The following is a 10,929-nucleotide window of genomic DNA, read 5'->3' as shown; positions in this document are numbered from 1 at the left end:
ACTGAGTCTGGTGTCATGGACCATTTCAACTGTCTTTAGCTACCTGACTTTCAGACTACTGTGACTTTCAGGTTCAGCAAATCACTAAGAAGATGATTTGTATCCCCTCATTGGCCAAATTGATTAGCTGCATCTGTTGAATTCTGGTTACTTACACCATTTCTAGAATAAAAGAAATATCTTTAAACCTTAGAATGAAAGACCTACCATTTTGAATATCCACTAAAGATGCCAGAGAACGCAGCTGAAGTTGTCAAGACTGAATTTTTACTTAGTTTGAAGCAAAACACAGACAAAGCCTAGCAAAAAAGTTGTCTTTGCAATCCTCTCTCTGCAAAATGCTGCTACACAGTGGGGCTTCCTCAAACACCCCATCATTCCAGAGTGGCTCACACATGGAGAAGACCCCCTTCCAAGCAACCTGCTGAGCCTCCATGAAGCTCACCGGGATGCAGTGGCAATTAATGGTAACATATGGTTAGCTTTCCTCGCTCCTATCCTTTCTACTTTGCTATTCTCTTCTTTACTTTCAACACTCTGCATTCACAACTGCTAAATAATAAAGCATCAGTGACAACATCTTTGAGTCTTGCTAGGATACTTGAGATTCACACATTTGTGAATGTCATGCATGTGAATTCAGTATCCATCTGATTATAATAACCCTATTTTCACCCATGGTCCAGGAAATTCCTTGTTCTTCTTATGGTAGAAGTCAACAGGAAGAATGCAGATGTTTGGTTTGATGCCCTTCACAGCTACTATGGCACCTCTGAATCCACCTAGTATCAAGTTTATATATATATATATATATATATATATATATATATATATATATATATGTGTGTGTGTGTGTGTGTGTGTGTGTGTGTGTGTGTGTGTGTGTGTGTGTGTATGCTCAGATAACATAAAACAGGTTAAAGCAGATTATTTATAAGACTTTCTTTGCATAATTTTCCACTAGACTTAGAGAAAAAACCCAGATATAATTCTTTGGATAATTTGTTACTCACAAATATGTCTGCACATATCCTCAAACCAATAAGGGATTAATCACAGTGTCTGAACCAGGCATTGCTGAGCCAAACAGTTTGTTCTTCCTAGAGGAAACAGTTCAAAACAGTCATTGGAAACTTCAATACTGGAAAAAATAAAGCCTGAAAATCAACATTCACAAATTCATTTCATCAGTAATAATGCACAGTATGATTAAATAATACCATTACAAAAAACTTCATAGTAAGAGAAGGTAGACAGTTCCAAATATTCAGGTGCTCTTGTAGCTGGTGTCTATAGATAAGGCAGTGCTGGTCTCTAGAGTGCTCCATCAATACCAGTGAAAAGGGACTGTGGATGTACATCAGTGGTGGAGCACTTGGCTAGCACTTATGAGGCCCAGGTGTGATCTGCAGCACAGCAGATGATGATGATGATGATGATGAAGATGAAGATGATGATGATGACGACAACAAGGAAATGATGATGAAGAAGGAGTAGAGAGAGAAGAAGGAGACAATGAGGAGAGAAGGGAATGATAGAGGAAGGGATAAGCTAAATGAATGGACCAGTAATGAGCTTCTACCATACTTTGTTTAGAGTCTGGATTCTACTGTGTTGCCAGGAAAGTCTCATTCCAATTTGTCTCCTATTTCTGTTGTACTCTGTCTTCCGAATTCCAGTTCCCATCACACTCCTCATCTCCTCATCCCAATGAAAGACAAGCACCTTGTCATCTATAGCTAGACATTGCCTTACACTGAATGTGATGCCTTATCTGGCACTTATTCTCACATTCATTCAACAAATATTATCTGTCATATACTAGGTTATGTGTATATACATATACTTCACACACATATACAATTATTTAAAGTCTTTTCTTTTGGAGTTTACATTCTATTGAAGAAAGAGAGATTAAAATCAAATAGCCATAATAGTAGTGAAGTGGACCAGGTAAGTTAGACTCTTTTCTATCTCAAAATTGTCCTGAACACTCCACAAAGGCTTCCAAAGAAAGTAGAAATGCATAGAGACTTCAAGAGCTTGAGAGGAGAGGGTCCCAGAGCTATGAGAGAAGTTTGTACCAGTTCATATGAGGGCATAGGAAGGGTGTGGTCCTTTCTATAGAAGTCAGGGGAATGTCCTACCATGTTAATAAGGTCTTTAAAGAGCAATCCATGTTGCAACTGAGACTTGAATTCATTCTCCGAGCAGGCAAAGATTTGGCAGTAGTTTATGTGGGAGGGTTTGTTAATCCAGAGTCTCACTACTCAGTGCATCCTCAGACAGGCCACATCAGCACCACTCACGAGCTTGCAGAAATGAATAATCCCAGGATAACCCTAAGCCTGCTTAATCAGAAGCTTTCTTTAAACAAGATGCCCAGTTGACTCTAGTGCAAATTAAAGTTTGAGAGGCACCTATTTCAAACAAGTTTTGAAGACTCATAATACCAAGCCACATCCTCTGCCTGTTGTATCAGAATCACTGAGGGTGATGACAGAGAAATTTTCAAAATCTAAGCATGTAAGTTAGAATACGAGATTTCTTCCTGAGTCTTGCCTATGTGCACTGTTGTGAGTAGATACTCAAATGGGACACAATTTGTAGAATAAGAAACCATACCTCTGGCTTTGGCTATTGCCACCTTCATTGAAAGCTCAGTTAAAGAAGCAAGAACTTCTAATTGGTGAGAAGAGGTGAACACAGCCACCTTTTGCAAAGTGGATTGATTGCCCTTCCTGGTGACAGGATGGCAGATTTGCCCCCTGAAGATGGCTGTGCTGTTGCAGACACAGGGCAGAGCTGACACATGCATCCTGGGTTTGCTGTTCCTTCACAAGCAGCACATAAAGATACTGGAAGAAAAGACAGTGGGGCTTTGGAGAGAAGGAGAGCACTTTGTCCCTAATCCATATCGAAAACAGGCTCTGTTCTTGAGGAGCAGCCAAGACACTCATTTCTCACCAAAACTGAGTCATACTAAAAAAGTAAATAGAGCCAAGATGCAAACTTTCTCTAGAACTTTCTTCCCAGAACCTTAGTCTTGTGTTATTTGCCAATAGTACCCTAGTATTCTTTGAACTATTTCTCCCTGAATTCCCACCATCAACCTTAAATCAATAGAAAGGGAGCATGGCAGAAAGCAGGGACCTAGAGGGCACCCCCACTGGAGCATCTGGGCTTGAATACAGACTTGGATCTGGCAGGAATTACTGTTATGTCTTAGAAAATGATGTAATCTCTCAATTTCATCTCCTGGAACATTGTGAAAAATGTGAATTTCCCACCAAGTCGCATCCTCTGGTTACACTTCTGTCCTTTCCCTACACTGGCATCAATATTTAGGGAAGGAAAGTTACCATCTCCTGTAAGAATTAACAAAAAGATGTGACTAAGGGCAAGTTCAAGGCCAAGAAGTCCAGAATTCTCTCTTGGTTTAGTGGTGAAATCTATTCATCTTTCTTGAGTTATTGATTTATTAGATTTTGTCTACACTAGTTGGTTTTTATCTATTCTCATGGGTCCAGCTATGACTTTATCCCAAGAGCTTATAATTCCTGATTCAGATGTTCTCAAATTTGAAATTACTTCAACTAGATAGTTTCATATCACTTTCACACACACACACACACACACACACACACACACACACACAGATATTAGGGATGTGGTGTATATTCACTCAATAGACTTCAACATTGCCCCTGCATGCCTCTTTAAAGGAGGCCACTGGTATCATCATCTATTTATTCCTGCTCAAAAATGATTCTCATCCTTAATCCCCACCTCCTTTTCTCCACCAAAAATTGATTACCAGCTCCCATGAATACAGAAGCAAAAGTGTCCTCTCACGTATATGATACTAGACTCTGTCCCTTGTCTTCCAGAGCGCTGCTCCTGTCTCCCATGTCTGACCTGGTCTTGAAACCTTACAGTACTTAGAATGCAAATCTGGTCTTGTCACTTCTCTCTTCATCCCATGGCAGCTCCCTTTCCCTAGAACAAAGCCCAAGTTCCTTAGCCTGCCTTCAGCGGGGATCTTTGGGGACAGCCCCATGAAGTCACAAAGCTTTAGCTTTCATCGGCTGTCTCTTGAATGCATGCTGTGTGCATTGTGGACTCCTCTATTTCCAACTGAAATGTGCTGTTGTTTCTCTGAACCTGGAGCCACAGCTTTACTTCCATTCTCTCACTCCTTCAGGACAATTTTCTCATCTTCTGCCTCCTACAGGAAGTTGGCTTACAGAGAGGCTCAACTGGGCATCTGATAATTGTACTCAAGGTCCCAGTGTTTCCTTTGTCATGGCCCTTAGTGGACATCTACTATTTAATGACAAGGGTGGACTAGATGAGAACTTCCGTGAGAAGACAAATTTCATCTTTGTGTCATAGTTCTGTTCATAGCCACAAGGAGACGCCTATTACTGTGTTAAAGAACCAAGAGGCCCCTGGCCTCTGTATACAACCAACGTCTAGCCAACCATTCACATTGTTTCTAACTTAGGTCAGACCTTCATCATCTTTTGATGATGCCCCTACTACAAGTCTTCCTCGGTTGTTTTCCTACATCATTTTGTCCTGTTTCCTTCTGTTAGAGGCATCATTCCTCCTCTGTGCTTACTTCTGAAATGCAGATTCGATCATTTCCCTTCCTTGTTAAATTTTTTCCATGGGTAACTGTTGTTCACAGGATAAAATCTAGCCACCTCAAAATAATATATAGATAAATTCCTTTGCAGCCATCTCCAGTTTCAAACCTCAGGTAATCTGGAACTCCCCACAGATTTCCATGTATTTCAGGGATTTCTTATACTTTTAAAAACATTGTATTTGTTTAGCTTGAAATGGCCTTCTGACATGTAAATACGTCATTGTCTTCAAAGGTTTGTTTCATGTATCTATTATGGATAACATATACTACTGTCTATCAATATCTGAATCTGGCACCATAGCACAATGATGGACAAGCAAAACAGATTCCCCCCCCAAAAAAAACATCTGGATTTCATGGGGAGAAAGGGGCACTTGTGTTTCCTATCCTAATCGATGCCTGTCCATATGTGAAACCTGTTCCCTGATTCATTCGGCCCCACTCTGCCTGTCAACATGTCTACTCTTGCAGCTCTTTGTTTACGTGGATGTCAGATTATGCAGGAAAGAGCCATGCCTGCTCATCTGGCATTCCTGCACCGGAGAAGCACCTGACACATGGTAGTTATTGAATAAATCCTTATAAGATAAAGGTGTAAGAACTCACTTAGTTTTACCAGTTCTAAGGCAGTGAAACACAAAATACCTGTCACAGAGAGCAAAAAAGCAGTGCTCCATAGAAGAAGAATGGATGGAACTGGGTATTCCTCTAGAGAGTAGCTCTACAGCCAAGTGCAGCAAAAGGTATCAGCTGCTGTGAAAACGAAGGTTGTGGCTACAAACAAGTGGAGGCTGCCCCACTAAACAGGATTTCCCACTGGACTCAACCCACAGGCCATCCCCATTTCATGCATATATTGGATTTGAGGTTTGGTTGTTGCTGGTACAGAGAAACAGATTTTTGTTTTTTTAAAATTTAATCATGATTTAGAACTGTTGAAATATTTATCAAAATTCAACATGCCTTTTCCACATGACCGATCAGCAATTTTGTGCTAATGGGAAGCTGAAGCCAGACTAAGTGCCTATCACTAAGGAAATGGATTCATATAATACAGTACTTACATACTTCTAAATTATATGCAATGGGAAAAGGCATTGAACTTGATAAGCTTAAAATAGCATGGTTAGTCAAAAACAGAGTAGAAAAATAGTAAAATAAAAAGAGAACAGGGATTTCAGGACAGAATTATTTATATTTTTAAAATGCATACACTCAAAATGGTATGCATTTTTACAAGTATATGAATGTGATTAAAGAACACATATATTCTTTAATATATATTCATATGTATGTATTTATATATTCAACATTAAGATGGTTGACTATAACTTGGTAGGGAATGGAAACACTAAGGCACAGGAGGGAAATTAAAAAATAATAATAAGACCAGAATCTCGAATTGACTCTGACATGAGCTAACTTTCATCCTTCAAAAAAAAATTTCCTTAGCCATGATCCTGTAAGAAGCACAGGTACCTTACTCTTGGCTACGCCACCAAAGAAAACATCTCTCCCTCGCCGTCAATCACTGAAGTGAGTTATTGCCTTCTGGATGCCTCCTAGGTGCCCTCTGTCTCCATTACTCTATTCAGATCTCTTCCTGTCGGTGCACTGGGGGCTCTCCTTTGTGCTGGAAGACCTTCCTGACTCCTTTTCTGCTACAGACCTTGGTTGTGCTGGCACAGTCTCCCCGTTCTGATTCTCTTCTGTGACTGCCTTTAAGCACTGTGGCTTATTAAGGGTGGAGTCTGAGTCTTATTATGTGGTTCAGCCTGAAACAGAAAGTGAACACAATTCCTGTGTGTGGAGGCTACTGAACAAAAGCACTAATGCTTCTTGATCTGGTGCTTGATATTACCAAACCCTGCTGCCGAAACCTTTCTTCTCTGAGCCGTATGCAGTTCCTGTGTGTGTCAATATGATAAGATATCTTGCAATATGTCACTTCTATACTGACATATCTACATTTCTTAGGGGGCAAAGTCATAAAGTTCAAGAATGTAGGCTGAAAGGAAAAGAGTCTCGTGTTTTATCCCACTAGTACTGCCCATGAATTGTCCTGAATGAGCTTCTATACAAATAAAGTGTTGTTGCTCCATCTGGAAACATCTTTCTATTTCCTGCTGTTAGCACCCCCACTATACTTTATCCTGGAATCTTTTCTAATAAAAATAAACAGAGAAGAAGCTCTTAAAGACAGAGTTCTGGATAAATCATGTCTGGCTAAAACAAGGCTGTCCTATGTAAGTGAATGATTGTGATTCAAGAGCCCATAAGATATATGCCCATAAGACAACACAGCACTTGGGTTCTCATCAGAATAATGCAAAAAGCAGATAAAGGAAACATTGAATACTGATCATTTTCTGAGACCAGTTAACACATAAAGCAACTATGGAAAGAAGTATTTACCTCTGCTTCACAACTAGAAAACCAGAGTTTAGCAAACGGAACACATTTCACTTCCTGACACGAAATTAATAAAAAGAAAAGGATTTGAACTCAGGCCTAGTTTATTCTAACGCCGTCTGTGTTCTCTGCAATGATAAAATGATCCCTAGTTGCTCAGTGATGACTGAGTTGGCCAGCACACCGAATACTGTTAGACATGACTCCACTTCTATGCAGGCTACTAGAAGGTAGACACTGTTTCATCCACATGACACTTAAATCTAAGCAACAGGCTGATCAGGCTCTCATTTAAGATTATAGAGCAGAAAACTGGCACAGCTGAAATCAAAACAAGGTCTTGCTTTACCACAAAACTCTGATCTTACTGCTTTTCCATATTCCTTAATGAGTCTCAGAATAGATGACCCCATTATTCTTTCCATTCATTTTCTCTAAAATGTCTTGATCCCTGTGCTTAGGGGCATGAGCCTGGGATCCACGACATCTATTAAATGACTCTGCTCCAGATATTTACTGGTACTTTCTCTTTCGAGAAATATTCTCTTATATTCTTTGCACTTGAAGGAAAGAAGGTGGAGTTTATGATCTTCATCTCCTTTCTCATAACCAGGCCTGCAGATGACCACAGGAGAGACCAGGAAGAAATAGAGGATGCATGGTTTGTTCTGGGGTTGATGATAGCTGCAGGGAGAGTAAAAGGAACATCTATTTCTTCATACAACCTGCAAAATACAGGTTTTGTATTTTGTGTATTGTGAACACTTGAGGAATAAATATGAAAAGAAAAAGTGCTTTGTAGTATTCTCCGAGGGTCACTGACTATGGATATGTCAGCATCAATCCAATATCTAGGTGAGACAGTAGTATCCAGCCCTGGTGTCTGAGGTCTGATCTTCATTTATTCTCATATGTCTTTTCCAAATTGCATCTTGGAGAACAATGGGAGAGTTCAAGGGATGACCCTATGTAGAAACAAAGAAAATGGTTGCATGAGTGGTATCATTTACCCCTTAGTCCATCTTCCAATTTTTCGATGAAGCTTCAAATATTGTCACTAAAGGAACAAGATGAATTACAAAGACAATATTTTTATGCTAAAAATATGCAAAGGATGAAACAATGCTGTTGAATACACCTTGCAAGTTTGACACATAGATGTGTATAATAGTCCACTGAACACTTCTGTTACTGGGATTTAAAGTTATTTTTACTACTTTAATGCTATATTATTTTAATCCTTTTTGCATGTAAATATCTTTGTGAGAATTTGCTGTTACTTACTTAGGAGAGTGTTCTAGATGTGGATTGCTAAGTCAAAAGGCCTGATACTGGTAGAAATACTCACTGGTAAACGTTTTTGAAACACAGGTTTTCAACCTCTATGATTTTGAAGTATTTAAAACACTTGGCAAATGGATTGCTATTAAACATGAAGCCAGGTATCTCCCATCCCCTACTTATGTCATTTAATTTTGTGTCTATGTTTACTTAACACAGATGAGATCACCCTTATTAGCTGTTTAGATGCATGATTTCTATCTGATTTTGAGTTTTATAGTCTCAAATATAAAAATCAATCGTCCTCAATTTTGGGTCAAAAACAGGAATGTCTTCAGAACCTCTGACTGAATTATAGATGTGCTTCCCCAGGTCTTTCCTCTCCAGGTTTGAAGGAATGTGCTAATCGTGAACATGATGTATATTCAGTTCTGAGCAACTCCAGTACATTTATGAGTCATAGACTGCCCAGATGTCCTCAAAAATCAAGCTGCAGCTCCATTGATAATGTCAAATAACTTGATATTGAGGGTGATGGCTTTGAGGAATTATCATATTTCTGTGCACTTTGCTTCCATGCACCTGTTCAAACTGGCACAATTCTATGCCACAGCATGTTTTGGGGCAGACAGTCCACTCATAAGAACCAATAGATAAAATTGACCATGAAGAACCATGTGGGCCAGTCACACAACATTAGGGGAAGAATAGCAGTGTGGACTTGTGGCCTCCAAGGTTCAAAGCTGAGGGACAGGGTGGTGTCTTTGCAGTAGAGTTTCAAACAGGGCCTGGAAAGCAGTGGCAGGTGGAGCTGAGAGAGACACCAGCTGGCCAGAGCTGACAAGGAAGGAGAGTGGAAGCCGCAAGCTGGGGGCGGATGCTGTTTTTATGACATTTTCTTCAAGTGGTTTTGCTTTCTGTTCTAAGATTTTTGTTCTTTGATCCAACTCAGAATTTGTTTTTCCCATTACTGATGATGTTATATGTCATATATTTGTTTATGCCTTTCCCCCCTTATGCCAGAAGGATTCTTACCTACTCCAAACACGGGGGAGTATTTGTGTATACATGCCTGGTTTCTTTATGAACAAGTGCCTGTCGCTCCGGGTTAATGCAAGAGGTGATCTGCATATCAATTATGAAGCAATGCTGGAGTCTAAAGCTGCTCTGGAGACCTCTCTGTGACATGAAGACATATGGCAGAATTATGCAGCTCCGAGTTAACTGTTTGTCCAAAAGAAGCCTCCTGCTACTGGTGAGCAACAGCCTAGCAGTGAGAAGATGTGGGTTCAAATCCTAGCTCAGCCACAACACGCTTCCCAGCTCCCCACTTCCTTATCTATTGAATCAAGACTTTCAAACTCCAATCACTTTATTCTTCTACCTAGTCATGTCCACAAAGCGCATGCTCTGTGCAGCAGGAATTCAAGGCATCATTTGAAAACCTCCTTCCACTCCTGTCCTACTCCATCCTCATACTGATGAGACCTCGCCTCTAGAGTCCTCCCTAGACCTGAGCACTGGGTTTCTGTCCACACCCTCAGTCTACCTTTTTCGTTCTCTCCTGGAGCTATAGCTATGTGTTGGAGCTGGAGTGTACCCTCCTCTGACAGACCTAACAGAACCACGGAGACAGGATGTGCTGTAGCTATAGTAAGCAGAAATCTTCAGAACATTTTTAGGTACTTTCTAGTTTTTGTGTGCCTTTGCCTCTTGCTCTACATGGTATGTACTGTGTTTAGTGGAACATTCCATTGTGACTCAGAATGCTCTCAGCAGATGGAGTTTTATCCTTGTGCAAACTGGAGTACTGAGGAAAGAACAACAATACACAAGAACATTCATATTCTGGAAATTTCTACTTGGGTACCTTTTCTGACCCATCCCAACTCCAGGTTCTTCTTACAGAGAACTGGAGGAAGGAAGCCAAGCTTCTGATGAGTGAGCTGGAGGACTTCATTTGCTCTGGACTTCTGCTTTTCCAAATGGCCGACTCAGAGGAATAATAAACTTTGACCTTGGTGAAGGAAGCCTAAAGTTTATTATGGTTGGAGTAGAGGGAACAAGGAACCACATCTAACCTAATATTCCCTTCTCCACAGTCAGCTCATTATAGGGATGATGTTCATTATCACTTTTCTGACTCTTCTGTGCTGCTGTTTGATATATTCAAAACCCCAAGAATGCCCAGGGATATTCAATGCCCACTTTAAAATCTCATACATGAAAGAGTTTGTTTGGAACCTTCAGATGTGGTCACATGTTTGAGGCTAGCCTGGTCTACAAATAGAGTTCTAGGACAGCCAAGGCTACACAGGTAAACCCTGTCTCAAAAAGCCAAAATAGATAGATAGATAGATAGATAGATAGATAGATAGATAGATAGATAGATAGACAGGTAGATAATAAATAAACAAATATAAAAACAGGAAGCAGATGTGGTCATTTGAAGCCCAAAGTTGTACATAGAGAATCTGTTCCTAGCATGGCCATGGTGGAAGGCTTCTGTGCATCAGAAAAGGACTTCCATCCTTTTGGTTTGTGACATTTTCTACTGTGGTTGCATGAATAACCATTAAAGA

The sequence above is a fragment of the Peromyscus eremicus genome, chromosome 20 (assembly GCF_949786415.1).
Source record: "Peromyscus eremicus chromosome 20, PerEre_H2_v1, whole genome shotgun sequence".
Taxonomy (NCBI): Eukaryota; Metazoa; Chordata; class Mammalia; order Rodentia; family Cricetidae; genus Peromyscus; species Peromyscus eremicus.
The sequence above is the reverse complement of the archived record's forward strand: the minus strand, read 5'-3'. Positions refer to the sequence as shown.